Raw genomic sequence first — 22457 nt, 5'->3', positions numbered from 1 at the left:
TCCGTGTCCGGACATACCGTTCGTTTGCATATCTTGGATTTGCCTTTTAACCAATCGTCCTTTGAAAAGGAGTGGATAGCGCAAGCGAAACTGATACGGTGTCCGGCCCCCCTCCCGAAGACCGCGCCGGATCCGGTGTTGGTCAAGATGCTGGAGGTTGCGCCTTCAGAGGAAGGCGAAGGGGAAAATAGAGAAACTACCGCCTCTACCAAGGAGGCTTTCGAGAAAGGGGGGATCGAGAATCCCTCCTTCCAGGGGGAGAAGAGGACCGCTTCCGAAGACCCGGAGGCCAAGGCCTCAAAGCGGGGGAAGAGATCTTCACCAGAGGGTCCTGCGCCTGGGGAAGCCCCGGCGCACTATCTCCCCTAAGGAATCAGCCCTCCAGCGAGCCGTAAGTAGAAAATGGGAGTTTTGTAATAAGGGACATCCCTATTTTGCTTCTGAGGATAACCGAAGTTTTTACCTTGTAGTTCGGATCTCCGTCCTTCTCAGCTGAGCTCGTCTTCGGGGGACCTTCGTCCGGAGATGATGGAGAGCGAGACGCCTCCATCTGCCGCACCGTCAGGCGGGGCAGACGACCCTGAGGTGTCATCGCGGAGGGTGTCCCCGAGTCCGGCAGGGCCGGAGAGTTCGGCACCAACTGGTGTACGGCCGGGGGAGCTGAAGGATCTGCTCGAGAGGGCGTCTATCTCAGAAGGTCACCGTACATTGATGAGTACGGTGATTGAAAGAATTTCATCCGCCGAGGGCGGGTTGCGTGATGCCGTCAGAAGTTTGCTGGCGGGGTTTGAGGTACGTAAAAATGACATACCTTTTGACAGTTTTGCACATAAAGTGCGCCCTGTATAGATAGTAGCCCCTGAGACTCGGTATGTTGTCGAAAGCGACAATGTGCCGAGGATCATAATCTCAGGTATTAATTCTCGCCTTTCCTACACAGGTGGCGAGTAGTCCGGTGGCCAGCCGGACTGATGGAGTTGCCGAACTAAAGCGGCAACTCGACGTTGCGGATGCGGACATCGCCTGGTCAATAAACGACTTGACGAGTCACAAGGTAGGTTGCTTCTCCGTGGTCACCTAGTAAGGGAGCTGATGCCTATTCCTTACAACATGTATGCTTAATGCAGATGGTGCCACTGCTGTGGAGGACCTTCGGGCAGAGCTTGCTCGGGCCAAGGAGCAGGCCAGAAGGAGTGATGCGGCTGCCTCGAAGGCAGCCGAAGAGCTAGAAACCGAAAGGGCTGCTCACTGCCGAAGCAGGGAGGAGATGGCTGGAATGTCCGTGAAGCTGAAGGATGTTACCGGCCGCTATGAGATTCTTGAAAAAGAACACCGAGCGGAGCAAGAAGACCTGAAGAAGGCCACCGCCGAAGCCAAGGATGCCCATTCTACAATGAGGGCTATAAAGGAGGAGCTGCGTCAGGCCGGAGACATTGCGGCTGGCAAGCCCTTTCTGCTGCGCAGGAAGTTCACAGATCAGAAGTATGCTCAGCTTGGCCAGCTGTGGGGTCCGGAGGATCCTTATCTGGATTTGGCGGCGAGTGCGGCGGATGCAGTTGTGCACTTCCGAAGTTAAAAGGATCACGAGACGGAAGAGCTTTTTTGGTCTCAATTCCACAGTCTGGAGTGTTCACTTCCGTTGACCGATCGGTTGGCTGAGTGGGCTGAGCTGAATAGATTGTCCGGATTTGCCATGACGGATGTAGTGACTCATCTGTGGCCGGATAGGCCCAAGCCGAAGAGTTATTTTGGCTTATTGCAGCAATTCCTTGGGGCGGTGCCGCATATCAAGGCGATGAAGCGGTCGGCATGCATAGAGGGTGCACGGATGGCCCTCGCCCGTGTGAAGACATACTGGACGGAGATGGATGCCACCGATGTTGCAACCCGGGGTTCGAACGAGAGCCGGTTACCCGCCGAGCACTATTTTGGGGAAGTCCTGCAGGGTGCTCGTGTAATAGAGTCGCAGTGCTCAAAAAATGTCATGTTCAAATGATCTTTATGGTTTGTAAGACGATATTCATAATATGAGTGCTTTTTATACTTGTGCGTTCAAGTATTGAAATATCTCCTGTGCGGCCGTTAATGTATACTGTGTATAACCTGAAAGATGGCAGTCTTCGGCTTCAGCCCCCACGCACATGGTGCGGGGGTGTTTGCAAAATAGCGCATTTTCACACTTAATCCAACGTCTTGGTCCTGTGAAGGAGGTGGTAGCGTAGCAAACGAGGCAACCGGACTATAATGCTTTATCACTTTCACTTAGCCATAGGAGTTCGAAGGTGGGGCTACGACATAGCCCCTAGGGGCACCGCGCTTTCTGAATTCGGGGCGCGTATGTGCCTTACCGGGAAACGGTCCTTCGTCAAAGCGGAGGAATTCTAGACATTCCGGTAGTCGATCGAGTGGTTGACCAGTCTCTCACTGTATCATGATAGTCAGTTTTTGGCTTTCTCTACTGAGGTGCTCGCCCGGCCGAACCGGGGCACAATCGCAGTAGTTCTCCTGGTGTCGCGTTAGCCGATGATACGGAACGTAAGGCAGCAAAACACAGGAGCCGGGCAAACCCAACATTTGACCAAAGACATGATTCGGAGCTGATGCATATAAGGCCTAACTCGAGACGCCGAACACTCCCTAAGGTATTCGGTCTTTATGATAATGGGCAGAACAATGCCCTAAGCCCTAGTGTCCAGGTACGGGCGAGAATTTCTGACGCGGCCGATGCCAAAACGCCAACCTCCTCCTTGGTTTAAAAAAAACCCGGGGGATGTGTATCAACAAGAGATAGTAAGAAAGGTTTACGCAGAATCTGAAAAGAATCCTTGCAACGGGTCCCTGCTGCACGTCTGCGCCTGTGTCTCCGTTGTGCTGTATCCTGGACGGGTGTAGCACGCTGTTCATCTGTAAAAGAGAGGAACTTAGTTTGAAAAGAAATCGTGCGAAAAATGTATTTAAAATAGAGTATGAATAAATGAATAAAGTTGAGCCTTTATTGGCTCTTATTGTTCATACGCACAACCCCTTGTGAAGGGGTATGCGGCTAGGAAACCCCTAGTTTATTTGTGCCGGACTCGCCTAGCCGTGTCCGGGGTCTTGAGCGACCTTGTAAGGAGATGATGCCGCGTGGACCGGGCATTTTAAGTGTAAGAGACGCGTAGTGCGGTATTGCGTTAAACCGGGCGAAAGCTTCACGTCCCAATAGTGCTTGATGGCTGCTTTTAAATTGGGCGACATGGAAGATTAGCTTTTCGGGACGGAAGTTGTCGGGTGATCCGAACACAACTTCTAGTAGTAAGGAGCCCGTGGACTTGGCGTGAGGGCCTGGCGTCACTCCTTTAAAGGAAGTGCGGCTATGGCGAATTTTAGTAGGGTCTATCCCCAACTTGTGGATTGTGTCCGGATATAGCAGGTTTAAATCACTGCCGCCATCCATTAGGACTTGTGTAAATTGTAGTCCGTCGATTATAGGTTCCAATATCAGAGCAGTCCATCCTGCGTTTCGAATACTTCTGGAGTAATTCAGATGGTCGAAAGTAATTGGTTTTGACATCCAATCTCGAGATTCCGCTGGGGTGGACCGTGCGGCATGCGCTTTGGTAGGTGTCGCCCTATTTTTCCTTATTATCACTTGAAGTGAATTCACTATTTTGACCTATTGTGGGAAGTCCTTTTGTTGTCCCGCGCTCTGCTTGTGGGGTTCGTCATCGTCCTCGCTCGATGGATCGAGCCCCTTGTGTTCGGCGTTAAGTCGGCCGGACTGCTTGAAGACCCAACAATCTCTGTGGGTGTGGTTTGCAGGCTTCCCGGGGGTACTGTGAATTTGGCATATCCTATCCAAGATTTTGTTTAGGTTGGATAGCTCGTCACTGTTGTCCTTAAGAGGCAGTGTTTTGCTGTTCGGCCGAGAGCTTTTGAATCCGGCGTTGACCGCCGTGCTCTTTGGGCCATCTTCCTTATTTCAGCGTTGATCTTTTCTGCGTCGTGATTTTCCATTTCCATCTCTGATCTCGGATGTACTTGGGTCGCTAGTGTTGCATCTTGCCAGCCAGTATCTTCCCCCGCGCAAAAGCGGGTCATGAGGCTTGTTAGCGCGGCCATTGTTCTTGGCTTTTCCTGGCCGAGGTGTCTGGCGAGCCATTCGTCTCGGACGTTATGTTTAAAAGCTGCTAAGGCTTGGCGTCCGGACAGTCGACTATTTGGTTCTTTTTAGTGAGGAACCTGTTCCAGAATTTGCGCGCTGACGCTCCGGGCTGTTGAGTTATGTGACTTAAATCGTCTGCATCCGGAGGGCGGACATAAGTCCCCTGAAAATTTGCTCTAAACGCATCCTCGAGCTCTTCCCAACTTCCAATGGTGTTTTCTGGGAGGCTTTTGAGCCAATGCCGAGCTGGCCCTTTGAGCTTGAGGAGTAGGTATTTTATGGCGTGGAGATCGTCTCCTCTAGCCATATGTATGTGTAGGATGTAATCCTCAATCCAGACTCTGGGGTCTGTTGTTCCGTCGTATGCCTCTATGTTTACGGGCTTGAATCCCGCTGGAAATTCATGATCCAGCACCTCATCGGTGAAACATAGTGGGTGTGGGGCGCCCCTGTATTTAGGTGTGCCGTTATCTTCGAACACTCGGCGTGTTGTGTTGCTTCCTGGGGCCCTCTTTTTTGGCCCATAAATGGACCTGACCGGGCCATCCTTTTTGCGAGGATCTTTATGTGTGTCATATGTTGGCTTGTGTGCGGCGCCGCTTGCCGCTCTTGGCCTGTCATCTGGTCGTCTATCCGGCCAGGCGGCCTCTTTGCTTTTTGATTGAGGTGGCTCTACGGCCTCCTCGTCGAATTTGGGCAGCAGCTTGCGCTTTGGGTAGCTCTTTGCTTGGTGACTATTGCCATATTTGTCTGCGGTTTTGAGTACTTTGCTCCACCTCATTCTGAGTACGTCTTCCGCTATTTTGAGCTTCCGTTTCTGCTTCTTCAAACTTCTTGCAGTGGAGACGAGCCTTTTGTGAAGGTTCTTATGCTCCGGTGATGTGTCCGGCGTAAGGTCGTCTGGACTGTTGTTTTCGCTGAGGATGGGTTTATTGTCCGATTCATCCTGTTCGGATGGTTGCTTGGTTGCATGTTCGTCGTCCACTGGTTTGCCCTGCTCTACGGCTGGGTCATTATGGGTGGTGTCGTTATCGAGGCGGGACTTCGGGCAGCGCTTGTGTCACTGTTTTGGTTGTTTTTCGGGGGGATTATCCTTCGCCGCGTCCCATTGTTCCTCGTTATCGCTTCCTTTTGGTGTGTCCACCATGTATATGTCATGAGTTGAGGTGGCTTTTCAGTGCCCAGTAGGCGCTGGTTCTTGGCCGTCTCCGGCATCGTTGTTCATACCGTCGATGTCTTCGGAGTCGAAGTCTAGCATGTCGGTTAGATCGTCGACAGTTGCTATAAAGTGGGTGGTGGGTGGGCTTTGAATTTCTTCGTCATCCGCATCCCAACCGTCCTGATCGCAGTCCGGCCAAGGCTCTCCTGATAACGAGAGATACTTTAGCGAATTCAGGATGTCGCCAAAGGGTGAGTGCTGAAAGATGTCCGCGGCGGTGAACTCCATGATCGGCGCCCAATCAGATTCGATTTGTAAGGGCGCAGGAGGTTCGGAGTCCGGCGAGGAGTCTGGCACCTCGGAGTCACGAGCTTTACAAGGGACAAGGTCAGTATTCGGCTCCATCACCGTAGAGGTTGCAGCCCCCGAGGCGGTGTCTAGCCACCCGTCCTCGATCTGCGCGGTCGGCTCCGGACTAAGGGTCGGAGCAGACTCATGTGCGGCCTCCTGGGCACTGTCCGGCAGCAGAGCTAAATCATGCCCATCGTGACAGTGCAGCGCGCTCGGCTGTGGCTCGAATCCGTCGAAGATCAAGTCTCCGCGGATGTCAGCCGTGAAGTTTAGACTTCCAAATCTGACCTGACGGCCAGGGGCGTAGCTTTCAATCTGCTCCAGATGGCCAAGCGAATTGGCCCGCAGTGCAAAGCCGCCGAATACGAAGATCTGTCCGGGGAGAAAAGTCTCACCCTGGACCGCGTCGTTGTTGATGATCGAAGGAGCCATCAAGCCTGTCCGTGACGACACAGAGGAACTCTCAATGAAAGCACCAATGTCGGTGTCAAAACCGGCGGATCTCGGGTAGGGGGTCCCGAACTGTGCGTCTAGGCGGATGGTAACAGGAGACAAGGGACACGATGTTTTTACCCAGGTTCGGGCCCTCCCGATGGAGGTAAAACCCTCCTCCTGCTTGATTAATATTGATGATATGGGTAGTACAAGAGTGGATCTACCACGAGATCAAGGAGGCTAAACCCTAGAAGCTAGCATATGGTATGATTGTTGTAATGGTTTTTCGTCCTACGGACCAAAACCCGCCGGTTTATATAGACACCGGAGAGGGCTAGGGTTACACAGAGTCGGTTACAATAGTAGGAGATCTACATATCCGTATTGCCAAGCTTGCCTTCCACGCCAAGTAAAGTCCCATCCGGACACGGGACGAAGTCTTCAATCTTGTATCTTCATAGTCTTGGAGTCCGGCCGATGATGATAGTCCGGCTATCCGGACACCCCGTAGTCCAGGACTCCCTCACCTGTAGTGTACCTTTTATAGTCACCCAGTTACGTTGTGACGTTTGGTACACCCAAAGCATTTCTACAGTATCTGGGAGTTGCACTATCTCATGGTCTAAGGAAATGATACTTGACATTAGAAAAGCTCTTAGCAAACGAACTACACGATCTTGTGCTATTCTTAGGATTGGGTCTTGTCCATCACATCATTCTCCTAATGATGTGATCCCGTTATCAACAACACCCAATGTCCATGGTCAGGAAACCATAACCATCTATTGATCAATGAGCTAGTCAACTAGAGGCTCACTAGGGACATGTTGTGGTCTATGTACTCACACATGTATTACGGTTTCTAGTTAATACAATTATAGCATGAACAATAGACAATTATCATGAACAAGGAAATAATAATAACCATTTTATTATTGCCTCTAGGGCATATTTCCAACAGTATTACCGAGAGGGCCCAGAGATACCTCTCCGATACACGGAGTGACAAATCCCAATCTCGATTCACGCCAACTCAACAGACACCTTTGGAGATACCTGCAGAGCATCTTTATGATCACCCAGTTACCTTGTGACATTTGATAGAACACAAGGTATTCCTCCAGTATCCGAGAGTTGCATGATCTCATGGTCCAAGGAATATGTATTTGACATTAAGAAAGCAGTAGCAATAAACTGAACGATCATATGCTAAGCTAAATGATGGGTCTTGTCCATCACATCATTCTCTTAGTGATGTGTTCCCGTTATCAAATGACAACTCATGTTTATGGTTAGGAAACCTTAACCATCTTTGATCAACGAGCTAGCCTAGTAGAGGCTCACTAGGGACATGGTATTTGTTTATGTATCCACACATGTATTTAAGTTTCCGGTCAATACAATTCTAGCATGAATAATAAACCTTTATCATGATTAAGGAAATATAATAGTAACCATTTTATTATTGCCTCTAGGGCATATTTCCATCAAGTCTTTGGTATACCGCTAGTAAGATCACATTTCGCCAACAATATGTTGATCAAAATAGTATAACATTAGCATCATAGTGGTCCATGTATGGACCTGTAGTTTCTACTCCTGAACATGGATGGCCGCTATTGTGCCGCTTCATGGAGTCTCGTGATATAGTCCAATTCCCTTTTCGGGGAAATACAAAAAATGGAATAAATGTGGTTTTGTCTAGGCTACATAAGGTGGTATGTTGTTCTATGGACTAGAAAAACAGGTATCCATGTGTTTTGATTATTTGTTTGATCATAAGAATAGTTGCAAGAATGTAATTCTCACAAAAAGTATAATGATGTAGCAAGTTGTATTACTTGTAGGGATCAAGTCATTCTCAATATCGTTGTAAATGCCATCAAGTTGTTTTCACCTAGTTCTATTCAGTTTAACTTTCATTGCCGTGATACTTATTGTGTGTTGGAGCCTATGCTGATATACTATCTCACTTGAACAACATACATACTTATGCTTATACTCTTAATGCAAGCATCTGCAAATACAACAAGAGTAATTAAGACAACAAATAAACACAACATTAAATCCTAGGGTCCCATCAATTCCTCATGAAATAGTTCATAAATTTAGGATTTGCTAATATCTGTCACCCCAGCCACCCAATAACTCAATGCTCTCATCTAGGCCCATAAAGGTGAAGTGACATGCACTCGATGTTCGCACATCACCACTAGAGAATCACACCACACCATAAGACATTGAACTCTATTCACTTGCACATAAATATTACTCCCAAGTTCCCAGGACCATAAAGGGATACTCACAAGTCATCATATAGATCATGATCGGTGGAGGTAATGACATGGAAAACAATTTGAACATGCAAATATTTCACCCATTAAACATCAAAGAATCAACTACAAGCAATAATTAACACCAGGAAGTGATCTAAAATAATAGTTGTTGGGAAACATAGTAGAAAAAGACTGTCCTGCGATCAAACTAGGGACACTATGAAGATGCATTAACGGTTTAGATTGGATCGTTACCAACTCCGAGTTGCAACGGAAGAAGAGTCGGTGTAGATCATAATTGAAGTCCCTCAAACCATTCATGAACGATCCCTCAAACCGAAGACCGGAAGCACGACCTCTCCAAGTATGCAAGCGTACTGTCTTCACGACCTGGTAGCGCTTCACTGTCTAGAGCTAAATGACATGGAGAATTGGAAGGAGAATACTAGAACCACACTAAGCTTATAATTATGAGGACTACATAGGATAAGATCTAGGTCTGAACTAATCAACTAGACTAGAACTAGAGAACTAGAGAATGCTACAAAACTTGTGAATGCAAAAGTGCCCAAAACCTCTACTATATATATGTTGGAGGAGAGTGGACGGGTGCTGCAAGGGGGGAGGGATTCCTTCCCCCTTGCACCGGCCAAGGAGGGGGAATCCCCCTCCAATTCGGCCTCCCCTAGCTTCTCCAAGAAGCTAGGGGGGCGCCTCCATCGAATGGGCCTCATCGTCCCATTAACCTTTTTTCCCTATAGGCCTTTTAGTATTTTCCTTGGCCTATTGATATTTAAATAATAATTATAAAATCCTCCTAATCATTAATAGGGCCTTTTATTATTAGTTTAATATATTCGGAACATTTGCCACCTATATATCAATTCCTGGTATTAGCTGATAAACCCCGAAACCCTTCCGGTAACCCTGGAACGCTTTCGGTTTCTCTTGAAACTATTTCTTATATTAATAAAACTATTTCATAAATATTTTATTATAACTATTGATCCATTAACACCGAGCAGATCGTGATTCCCTTAAGCTTGTGACCCTACAAGATAACAGAAACATAGACATCCATATTGATCCCTATAAAGAAACGAATCACATTTGAGTGAATCTTTGATTATCATGTGTTATTCCCTTTGCTTTGTGATACTTTACAAAACTTGAGGTGAGATATATCAATATCCTCTTGAATGATTCTCGTGCTCACTATACCGGTCTCCTCGTTACCGGTTTTGTTCTTCTTTCTTGTTGACATGTTCCTATATGCCTGTGGCCTAGTCACTTGTGTCTGGCCAGATGATGATGGATGCCCTCACGCTGAGAAGACCCTAAGAATATCTCTCCATCGTTGGACGAGCAAATCCCACTCTTGAGCTATCTAGCCCCCTGTAAGTTTTCGTTATGATTGTTGTGTTACAGATGACGTTTGTGTAACCCCAGAGTCCATCATACGGTGAAGTGACTATGATACTCTCATCATCTAAGGAACTAAAGCATATGTTAACTCTCCGTGTTATAAAGATTGACTTGTGATGATTTTATCTCAAAGTATAACAAACAAGTTTGGGTCAATTAAATATGACTGTTCTTCCAACATCATATTCTCAAAGTTGTTTAGGACTATCGTTGCACTTAACGATACCGTAAGATCCAGAAAACACGATAACTAACAACACTTGAGCTAGTCTTAGAGGCGAGATTAGGAATCAGGTTTTACCGTTTATCATTCCACACATGCATATGAGTTTCCACTAAATCACACATTCCAGGATCATAGCAGTTATAGCATAGAATAGAAACTCTTAATTATCAACATGGAAATATAATAATACAATATTATTGCCTTTAGGGCATATTTCCAACAATAGTTCATAGGTTGAAAAGTAGAGTTCACTACAGGAATCAGGTTCTTTGCCATTTGCCATGGCAGACGGCAAAGGAATCAAAAGCGGACGACAAACCTCTTTGCCGTCTGCCACTGATGGCAAAGCTTCCCGGCAAAGAAATCTATGGTAAACAGGTTCTTTGTCGTCTTCTTCCTCAAAGCAAATGACAAAGAACCTTTGCCGTCGGTGGCAGACGGCAAAGAAGTTGGACGGCAAATAACAGGCGTTAGCCATGTTAGGTGGCTAACGGCAGCCTTTGTCGTCTGCCAGCAGACGGCAAGCATGCCCTCCCCTTTGTCGTCTCTATCTGACGTCAGACACGCGTCAAACCTCCCCCCCCCCAAAGCTTTGCCTTCCGCCATAGACGGCAAACTCCCACAACCTTTGTCGTCTGCCACAGACGGCAAAGTAACCAAATGGGTCAGCTCCCAGATTACACAGCTTGCTGCCACGTGGCCTCTTTCCCATCGGTAGCAGACGGCAAAGAGGCTGCATTGTTTCTATTTTTCTGTTATATCCCTGCATTTTCAAAAGATATATATGATATATATAGTTTCAACCTCAAACATAGCCCATGTGTCAACATCTAGCAATCCATCAATGCAACAGAACACATAGGGTATTAAAAGATCCAATACGTACATAGTTTCACGAAGTTCATCCATATATACAACATAGTTTCACATTGTTCATCAATACAAATGAAAACAAGGACTAAACACTAGCAGTCCATCAATGCTGCTTCCATGAAGTGAATCAAACCTGCAAAATTGGGAGTAATAAAGTTAGAAGAAGAAGAAGACTAGAGAAGAAGAAGAAGAAGAAGAAGAAGAAGAAGAAGAAGAAGAAGAAGAAGAAGACTATAAGAAGAAGAAGAAGAATAGAGGAAGAAGAAGAAGAAGAAGAAGAAGAAGAAGAAGAGGAAGAAGAAGAAGAGAAGACTAGAAGAAGAAGAAGATATTTTCTTCTTCTTCTTTTCTCATCTTTCTTCTTCTCTTCTATCTTTTTATCCTTTTCCTCCTCATTCTCATTCTTCTTCTTTTATTCTTTCTTTTTATTCTCTTTCTTCTTCTATTCTTTCTTTTTCTCCTCTTCCTTGTTTTTCTCCTTCTTATTTCTTATTTGTGTCATTTTAGTGCTAACTTAGGTAATTATGCCATTTTTAGCTAACTAAGCTTATTATGTCAATTTGGAGGAAAATAAGGTAAGTATAGGTCATTTTTGTGCTAACCTAGATGATGATGCCATTTTTGAGCCAACTTACATAAGTACAGCTCATTTTTTTATCTAACTTAGGTAATTATGCCGTTTAGGAGGAAAATAAGCTAAGTATATGACATCTATGAGAGAACCAAGGTTATATGCCATTTTTTAAATGAATAAGCTACTTATGTCATAAATGAACTAAATAAGGTAATGATGTCATTTTGGAGGATAATTAGCTAAGTACATCTTTTTTGGGGGGAAATAAGCTAAGTATGTGGCATAATAGGGCTAACAAGCATGTACTAAGCTAAGTATGCATTTGTTAAGCAAAACACTAGAGAAAACTTACCCTCATCACAACAAATGCGATCAAGATCGCAACTAAGGTAACAATTGATCCAATGGCATAATGATACCAAGCCTCATTATCAATGACATATTTTCTAATCTTCTTAATCTTCAAGCGCATTGCATTCATCTTCAAGCGCATTGCATCCATCTTCATCTTGTGATCATCAACGACATCCACAACATACAACTCCAATTTCATCTTCTCTTCTTCAATTCTTTTCATTTTTTCTTTCAAATACTCGTTTTCTTTTTCAACTAATTTAACTTCTCGACAAGAGGGTCGGTTGCAATTTCCGGTTCACATACCCGCTAGATAAAAATATCTCCATGTGAACTTGATGGCCATAATTGTCATAAACGCGAAATGCAACAAATAGTTATAAAAGAGAATATACCACATCCGAATCATAAACTGGGCGAGGGCCGACGGGGACGAATATCAATACCATGGCACTATGTATAAGAAACAATCATACAAAGTAAGAAATTATACAAGTAACTATATAGATCATACACAAGTAACTATATAAATCAAGTACAACATAAAAAAATTGAATACCTAATAATAATCTTGATCGTCGGGTTCAATAAATGCTCCAGGATCAATAAATGCATCGTCATCATCACTATCATGAATGAAGTGCTCATCGGGTTCAGCGGCATCAACATGTGGAAGGCCACCTTTATGTAATCGATCAAGCATTGACAAGTCATCCGCAGCAGTAACCTCTTCTTGTTCAGGCTCTTCTTGTTCCAGCTCAGGGGTGAAGTCGGATTCACTGTCGATGTATACTTCAACGTTCTGGGGTGAAGTAGAGCATTTCTTGAAGCATTTTTTGGAAAGACGTGTTTCTTGGAAGAATTCACCTTCATATGTGTCTGGGTTAATGTGAGGTTCATAATCCTCTTCATTAGGGGGAGGTGGTCTAACACGTGGCGGCACTTCATAAACAGCATCCCAACCATTCAGATTTGGATCAGTTTGGCAGGCCCACGGTAGATAGAAAACTTGGGTCACCTATTGAGCCATAATATAGACATCGGGAACATCTAAATGGGTGCTTTGTTTGATTTCGACTAGCCCTATATGTTCATGAGTCCTTCTAGTCTCCTTCGGCTGGAACGAATAACATTTGAAGTCTACGTCATTCGGTGAGTTTTCACCATAGAATAGAAGTTTATAAATTTCTTCAACTCTCCCATAATACTCGATACCTCCATCGCCGATAGCAAAGACACAGCAATTTGTAGACTTTCGGTTGGCCATAGATAGCTCTTTCCCGTAGGTACAAAAGCGATACTCGTTGATGTCGTATTTGTCAAATGAATGGACCTTATAGTCAAAACCATTAACGGCTTGTCTCAGTTCGGCGTCCATAGACTCTGAATTAGCCTACAAATTTAATACGAAAGGATTGGTGCATTAGCCGCAAATTAGATGAAGAAATGAGAACGATCTAATGGAAATTATTATTTGTTTGAACCAAGAGATGAAACCGGGAAAGCCGCCTCCTTGCTTTGCCAGAAGCTCATACTCTTTGATGGATTCCTTTTTTATCTCTGCTCCATCCGAGAATTTGGCGATGTATCGACTGTATCAAATAACCAGGAATAAGAGATTTTCAAAGGAATTAGAAGTTGCAAAACAATGTATCGCAATAACTTACTCGATGTACGACTGCACTTCTGTTAGGTTGTTGAAGATATACAACGAAATGGTCTACCATTCTTCGACATCCAACAATATTGGTTTAGAAGCACAGGAGTGGTGCAGAGTTTTTGACAACTCTACCTTTGATGAAGTTCTTCTTGTCTTTCCTGAACTTATGGCGAGGATCCAAGAACTGTCTATGCAAGTCGAAGCAAGGAAACTTGCGACCTGCCTGCAGCCAACAAAACTCAGGAGCTGCCTTGCATGTGGGGCACGGGAACCTTGCATGCACACACTAGCGAATGAATAGCGCATACGCCGGCAAGTCATGCGTCGAGTACATGTCCTAGACACGCATTATGAAGTTCTGTTTGCTAAAGGCGTTGTATGTCTTGAACCCATTATCCCAAGCTTCTTGCAATTCATCCTTAAGCGGCTGCATGTACACATTCATATTCTTCCATGGATAGTTCGGTCCTAGAATTATCAACGTTAGGAAAATGTTCTTTCTTTGCATAACATGTCCGGGGGGATTGAGTGGAATGACAAATATGGGCCAGCAACTGTATTGCGTCGCCGCCACACCAAACACACTGAAGCCATCCGTACTGTTGGCGACTCGAGGATGCCTTGGATCTCCCGCTTTTTATGCATGTAATGCATCGAAGCGCTTCCACGCTTCACCATCCGATGTGTGTACCATCACCAGATTCCCATCTGCATCTAGTTCAGTTCTTTTGTCTGTTTTGTGCCATGTCATCTGTCTGGCCGTCTCTTCGACCATGAAAAGACGTTGAAGTCTTGGTATGATTGACATATACCGAAGAACATTAACGGGGATTTTGGTATGCGTCTTCTCACCCATACCGTTATCTACCACAACATACCTGGAAGACTTGCAAATGGGACAATAGTTCAAGTCCGCATACTCAAGCCTAAATAAGGCCTATCGTTTCTCACAGGCATGTATCTTCTCATAGGGCGTCTTAAGAGCATGGAGGATTTTGACTCACTGGTACAGGTTTGCAGGCATTACATGGCCTTTGGGTAGAAAGCGTCCAAATACTGTCATCATCGCGTCGTAGCATTCTCCGCCCAAGTTGAATTGAGCCTTCAGATCCATTATTTTTTAGATGGCATCCAGCTGAAAAAGCTTAGTGTGCTCGTGGAGAGTACGTTTTGAATACTCCAACATTTCATTGAAGGCATTTGCAGATTCCTCCATCTCATCGTCTGAATTCTGAGCATCATCAAAGTTTTGCACCATGTCTTCTTCCATCCCGGTACCATGCTCATCGGTGCGACAACAAACCACCTCAGCTCTGGCACGTTGGGCAGACTCACCATGAAATTTCCACACCATATAACCAGGCTTAAAACCACTCTTCTGCAGATGTTTGCCCATTTCATCCTCTGTCCTCTTTTACCAATTGTTGCATCGGACACAGGGGTACCAGTTTTTTCTCTGGCCATTTGCAAATGCGGCTTTCACAACCCCCTTGGTTTTTGTTAAACATTCATTGGTCATCTCTTTCTAACTAGTGTGACCGGTGTACATCCACGCACGATCACTCATCTTGCCTAGCTACTAGACAGACAAGAAATATATATAATTCAACATGTATATTCATTAGTTAATCTAGTTTGTCAATTTTATTACGTCCATGCAACCTACGCTCTAATAGGTAAAGATAGGTCCTGATCCCACCCGAGTATGTGTAGATTGAGTACGTTCTCCATGCTCTACCCGATTCCGAGACAAAATTTCGGCAGCACCTCCCCGTTGTTCTCCTGATACACGTCTCGGCAAAAAACCGAGAGAATGTGCATCCGGAGAACAACAGGGAGGCACTGGTAAAATTTTGTCTCATAATGGGGTAGAGCATGGAGAACGTACATGATCTACACATCCTCGGGCTGTCCATCGAAATCGATGGACAATCCGAATGAGTTACCATGATAAATATGCAACTGAATGCATATTTATTGATGCAACCCTTTCGGACATGAGACGCATACTAGTTACGCGACTTAGCATGAAAATAAAATCTACTGACATGATTAAAAGAGCGTAGGAGGTGAAGGTGGATTCGTAGCTCACCCTTGGCTATAGAGGAAGTAGTCGAACAACGGTGGGATCACGGACTAGAAACTTCGACCACGATGACTCCAAGGAGATGAAATGGCACAAAGCCTGTAAATTTTATCGATCGAGTCAAGAAAATTTAGGACATCACATTACAGAAAGCATCGACACTTCAAAGTATGAAAAAAACTTCGACCCCTCGGCGACCCTCGACCCTCGACCCTCGACCCTCGACCCCTCGGCGACCCCTCGACCCTCGACCCCTCGAAGATCCTCGACCCTCGACCCCTCAACCTTCTTCTTCTTCTTCTTCTTCTTCTTCTTCTTCTTCTTCTTCTTCTTCTTCTTCTTCTTCTTCTTCTTCTTCTTCTTCTTCTTCTCCTCCTCCTCCTCCTCCTCCTCCCCCTTTTCTTCTTCTCCTCTTCTTCTTCTTATTCTTCTTCTTTTCCTCTCCTAATATTTTTTTCTAGAAATAACCTAACTAACCTAGAACTAACCTAATTAACACACTAGTAACTAACCTAACTAAGCTAACTAACCCTAGTAACTAACCTAACTGACAGTAGAATGAAAAAATAGAGGGGAGAGGCTCACCGGAGTGGGGCGACGGGTGGGGCGGCGAAGGCCGCAAGGGCGGGTGGTGGGGCGGTGCAGCGGGGGGGGGGGGGCGAGGGTGGTGGGGGTCGGGGCGGTGGGGGCGGTTGGCGTCTGGGGCGAGGTGGAGTGAGAGGGTAGAGAGAGTGGGAGGTGGGGTGGGGGGCATTAGGTAGCGTTTGCTTTGCCGTCTGCTGACGGACGACAATGAGGTGGGCCGGTGGGCCGTTAGGGTTTAGGCCTCCACTGGACCCCACCCACCTCTTTGTCGTCTGCTAGCGGCCGGCAAAGATTCTTTGCCGTGCACCGGCGGACGGCAAAGAAATGGCTGATGGCAACTAGGCGCTTTGCCGTTAGCCCTGTCTTTGCCGTCCATTTTTTATAAGAAAACGACAAAGGCCTTCTTTGCCGTCCGCTAGCAGACGGCAAAGAGCTGACTAATGGCAAATTCTTGTTTCCAGTAGTGGTTTGAGACAGATGATGATTATGAAGGTGGTGCTATTGGTCTCGAGATGTCTTCATGATGAATGGAGTGTTGGTGGTGCAGATGGCTTCGATTTCCCCACCTTCATCTGCATTTGTGAGGTGGAATTTTAGGAGATCAACCTGAGGTGAAAGCAATCCACCTCTGTTTCTTCTCACAGATGGCGGAGAAAAAGTCCTCTCAAAAAAATTTGGAGGTTTCGAGGTTAAAATAGGACCAGATGTATCAGAGAGCACTAGAGGGGTGCCGTGTGGGCCCCTTAGGGTCCTCCTTGGATTGGGTCTAGTCCTAGCTCTTTTCTCGTGAACACCTCCGATATTTGTGTACCATTTTTCCTAGCTTCGTACAAAATATTTCTTCGGTGGTCCCTGTTTGTTGCTTTTCTACAATTTTCTGATAATTTCACTCGCTCAGTAAAACATGTAATCTTAGTGTAAAAATACATTAGAATGATGTGATAATGTGCAAAATATCATTAACATTTATACTAAGTAACATGGATGCAAAATGAAGGTATCAGCTCCCCAAGATTAGAATCTGCTTAATAAACATGACCGTGGATTTGTGGAGTGAGGTGTCAATGTTAAAGAATACGAACCTAACAACATCACAATTATTTTTCATGATCAAACATTCTGAATAACAACTCTTTCGTATAAAACTTCTTAGTCAGGAGGTCATGACACCCTCTACACGCACAAGTTTAACAGTCAAAACATATTGAGAATATCAAACCATTAAACATGTACGCTGGTTCCACTTTTGGGAACCTTTCGGAAGGTTTCAGCCCCTATTCTTACCAGTTTTGGGGACCTTCTAGAAGGTTCCAGCCTAGGTTTTATAGGTTTTGTGAACCTTCTAGAAGCTTCCTAAAGTGGGTTTTTTGTTTGTTTTCTTTACCGATTTTTCCGTTGTTCTTGTTTGTTTATATTTTTTTTTCATTTTTAGGTTTCTTTTTCATCTTTTTAAAAATAACAATTATTTACAAAAATTCAAAATTTCCAAAAATGTCCGCGTATTTGAATGTTTTTCATGTTTTACCAAAAAGTTTGTTATGAAAAAATGTCCATGTTTCCAAAAATGTTTGCAATTTTTTTAAATATAGCATTTTTAGAAATTTAAATTTTTAAAAAGGGTTGTGTTTTCAAAAAATGATCATGATTCCAAAAAATATTTTTAGTTTTACTTCATATTCAAAATATCAAATTTGAAAAAGTATTTCTTTTTTTAAATGCCCACAAGTTTAAAAATTGTGTGCGTGTTTCCAAAACACCGTTCAAAATTGGAAGAAATGTTCACAAATTTTACAAAAAATGTTTCTTTTTCCCTAAAAAACTAAAAATGTTAAATTTGTTTGCTTGAGAAATCCGGTCGCTAAATATCGGCTTGATGCAACAAGCTGGTGCGCTATGGACAAAACGTTCAGCTGTATATACTGTCACTAAAGGAAAAACCAAGTAGCTTTTTTTGAGACAAACTCGCAAAGCTTTTTATTAACCCGTCACAACGTTTACAGGGACGAAACTAAGCTCTCCAGGGTGGCCTAACCAAACATGGTGGCCGGTCCCTAGAGTTAAGGCATGCTTTGCAAGTTTGCGGGCCTCGACATTCGAGATTCTAAACTCATGAGAGAAAATACAAGAATTGAAATCTCTAGATAACTGCTTAATCTCCAACACCACTGCTCCATACTCAGCTGAAGTACCCTTCTCAATTGCCTCCACCACAACTCTGCAATTTGAAGCCACCGCCACCTTTTGGATGTATAGATCATGAGCTAGTGCTAAGCTCTCTCGGATGCCAAGTACCTCCAGCACCTCCGGGTCTTCAATGTTCCCGAAGACCATTGCTGACGCCCGCTGGTGCAGTCCTTCCTCATCGCGGCAAATCACCCCAACAGCACCATAACGTCCCGCCCTTGAAACTGCTGCGTCGGAGTTGATCTTTGAATGATCTTCCGGGGGTGGTAGCCAACCCCTTGGTCGAGGAACGACCTCTCGAGCAGCGGGAGATGGAGAAGCCAAGTAATCAAGATCAGCCAGGAACCTGTCTACAAATACATGTGTTGCGAAAGGTGTTTGAAGAACTCCCTCATGGATAACTTTCCTCCGTGCGTACCAAATGGCCCATAGGGTAGTAATGAGAACAGAAAACTCCTCCTGCGAGATCGTGTCACTCATGGCAAATAACCAGGCCTTAGCATCTTCATCTTTATTCATGCACATGTGTTGCACTAGCTCCTCGTTTGACAACGCCCAAACACTACGAGATAGTGTGCAGTCAAGCAAAGCGTGTCGCCAATTGTCCTCCATCCCGCAGATAGCACACGCATGAGACTCTGCCATGTTTCGTCGGTGTAGCACATCGTTTGTTGGGATGGAATGCTGAGCTAACCTCCAAGTGAACACCTTCAGTTTAGAAGGAACCTTGGGTTTCCACATTGACGTCCAGCCCCGCCGTTCTCCCTCACCGTTTGATGTTTCTTCATCGCCCTCCAACTACGCTTCTCGTCCCCTCTTGACTCGACTTAGTAAGGAATATGCCGATCGCACCGAGAACAATCCTCTAGGGTCACCGGCCCATGCCCAGAAGTCCTCCACTTGCCTGGTACACAGTGGGATGTTAAGCACTGATTCAACATCTAGAGGAGTGAAAACTTGGCTGGCCTATGAGGAGGAAAAACCAAGTAGCTACATGAGGAAACCAGGTTGCTATAGTAACCACGTGTGTGAGTGGGCTGGCCTATGCGGGTTGCCCTATGTGTGTGTTTGTTAAGCGAGCGGCACATTGGCACTCTGGCTTATAGGTACGTGTGTAAAGATGGGTGTGGTTGTGCCTCGCCTACTATGGCATTTCCTATTCGGCGCTTCAGGCACCTATTTCTTCGTTAATTGCAAATAGGTGCACACTCCGGATCCGCTCTCGGCCAGCCCATTTCTCTTCTTTTTTCCGTTAAGTTCCAAAATAATGTGTTGGGCTACGTCGAACTCGTGACATCACCGTTCGAAAGGAAGTGTTGAAACCACCACACCATCTCACCCGCTTGTGCACACTTACTTCCTTTTTTTCGTTCTTCAATTCGGTTTGTTCTTTTTCATTTTTCTATTATTTTTTTGTATTCTTAAGTTCTTGTTTTTTAAATTCATGAACTTTTCTTCCAAAATGGATGAACCTTTTTAATTTTGGTGAACTTTTTTTGTAAATTCGATGAACTTTTTCAAATTCGCTAAACCTTTTTTCAAAGTTGATGAACTCTTTATAAAATCGATGAACTTTTTTCAAATTTGTTTAATTTTTAAAAATTCAACGAACTTTTCTTCAAACTTGTGAAGTTTTTACAAACCCGTGAACTTTTCTTTGAAACTGCAAAATCCGTGATCAATTTTTAAATGGTGAACTTTATTCAAAACTACAAAATTCCTGAACTTTTCAAATTTGTGAATAGTTTTCAAAATTGCGACTCCTTTTCAAATTTATGAACAATTTTTCCCTTTATGGTAACTTTCCTTCTTATCCATGATTTTTTTTGTTCAAAAGCCAATGGTCAACTCTAAACTGGTTAACAAGTAAACAGTCAACCACCAGGAGAAGGGACCGTGCAAACCGAATGAGCGAGCGAGGACTCAGCGAGTGTTGTTAGGACGGCCCAGTCACCTGTGCGCGTGAGTTGCGTCGTAGCCAGCGCAATGGGCGCTGAGGGCAAATCTTATTTAGCTCTTAAGGCGCCAATTGCAGTTCATTCTACAAACCGGTGCACACACAGCCTAAGCTCTAGTCTAGCCCATTTCACGTTTTGTTTTCTGTTTAAAACTCAAAAAAGGTCCGTGAGGGATTGTGGGTAACAACGATCAAACTCGCCATCTCTTCAATGCAAGCGAATTGCACTAACCACTTTGCTAACTTGGCCCCTATGCTTTCTATGTTGTCCTTTTGTCTTATCTTCTTTTGTTTCCTATTTTTTTCTTTTATTAAACGCGTGAACTTTTCAAATTGATGATTTTTTCAAAAGTGATGACCTTTTTCAATTTTGATGAACTTTCTTTCACATTCAATTAACTTTTTTTAAAATCAATAAAGTTTTAAAAATGATGTTCCAAATCCTACGACGTTTTTTCAGTTCGATGAATTTTTTTAAAATATATAAAAAATTATTTTTGGTGAACCTTTATGAAAAATCATTGCACTTTTTTTCAAATCCGATGATCTTTTTCCTATTCAATGAACTTTTTTTCAAATTCGATGAATGTTTGTCAAATTTGATGAACTTTTTAGAAATTTGATGAACTCATTTTCAAAATAAGTTAACTTCTTTTAGATTCGATGAATTGTTTCAAATTTGTGAACATTTTTCAAAATCGATAAACACTTTTCATTTTTTGGTGAAACTTTTTTCAAAATCGATGAAATTTTTTCAGGTTTACGAACTTTTTATCCAATATTATGATTTTTTTTAATTGATGAACCTTTTAAAATTTATGATTTCTCCAAATAATTCAAAATTCTAAGTGTTACAGTATATGCTATTGTGCACTAAATATCACGGCCACTACCAAATTCAATGGTAGTTCAAAATTGTTTTTATATCATTGGTGCCATTCTCAGTCACTAAAGTTGAGTAGTTGTATTGGTTGGCCAAACGAGAATGCTATGGTGCAGGTTTGAATCCTGGAGATCTTAACTTTTTGAGTGGTTTTTTCATGCTTAGAATCGTTGTGTTGTGCATTCATGGGCCGGCCCAAACTAGGCGCTATAGCGAGGGCCAGTTGGTCGCGGCGACTATTGATCGCATTAAGCGAAAAGGAAAGTTACTCTCTTTGAAGCATGTGCAGCTATCGGGTCGGCCCTTTAACGCACACCTAGAAGAGAAAATATAGAAGAAAAAGAAGGACGACCAGGAGTCAATCCCACAATCTTCAAGGCAGGAGGTTGTGCTGCTAGCCACTGATTTGGCGTGTGGTTGGTCATGAAATCGAGGGTACGGCCTACTTGGCAAGAAACGAGCCGGTATTCCATAGGTTTTTCCATATTTTTTAGCTTTGTTTTTCGCCGGTTTTTCTTCATTCCTTTTCTCAGTTTTCAAAGATTTTTTCTTTCTTTCTTTTTTTCTTTATTTCCCCTTTCCTTTCTTTTCTTTTTTTCTTTTTTCTCGTCTCCTTCTTTGTTCTTTTTTGGATTTTATTTCTTTGTTTTTTATTTCCTTTTTCCTTTTGTTTATTTTGTTTCTATTTTCGGTCTTCTTTGTTATTTTCGGTATTATTGTACATTTTTTCTATATGTCAACAACATTTTCTAATAAACATCTAAATTTTTCCAATATGAATTATACATTTTTGTGATACATGGTCAATATTTTTTATACACTGTTTTAACATTTTTAAAATACAAGATAAATTTGTTTTTTATCAAAACTTGGTAAATATTTTTTTCTATACATTTTTAAAAATTCTTGATTAACAGCTTTCAAATGAAAATATTAATATTTTTTGCATGCACAGTCAACATTTGTTCTATACACATTAACATTTTCCAAACAATTGATTGACATTTTTTGCAAACACTTGTTCAACATTTTTGAAATTCTTGATTAACGTTTTTATATACATAATCATTTTTCTAATAATTTTTCCAATACATGGTCAACATTCTTTTTTATACAAATTTAATATTTTTTAAATAATTGGTTAACATTTTTTGAATAATTATTGAACAGTTTTCAATGCTTGCTAACATTTTTATATACAATGATCAAAAAAATTCATCATTTTTCTTATACATGGTCAACCTTTTTCCATAAACATTTAACATTCCCCAAACGCTCGATTAAC

Source organism: Triticum aestivum, chromosome 1B (genome assembly GCF_018294505.1).
Source record: "Triticum aestivum cultivar Chinese Spring chromosome 1B, IWGSC CS RefSeq v2.1, whole genome shotgun sequence".
Classification (NCBI taxonomy): Eukaryota; Viridiplantae; Streptophyta; class Magnoliopsida; order Poales; family Poaceae; genus Triticum; species Triticum aestivum.
Note: the sequence above shows the minus strand (reverse complement) of the source record.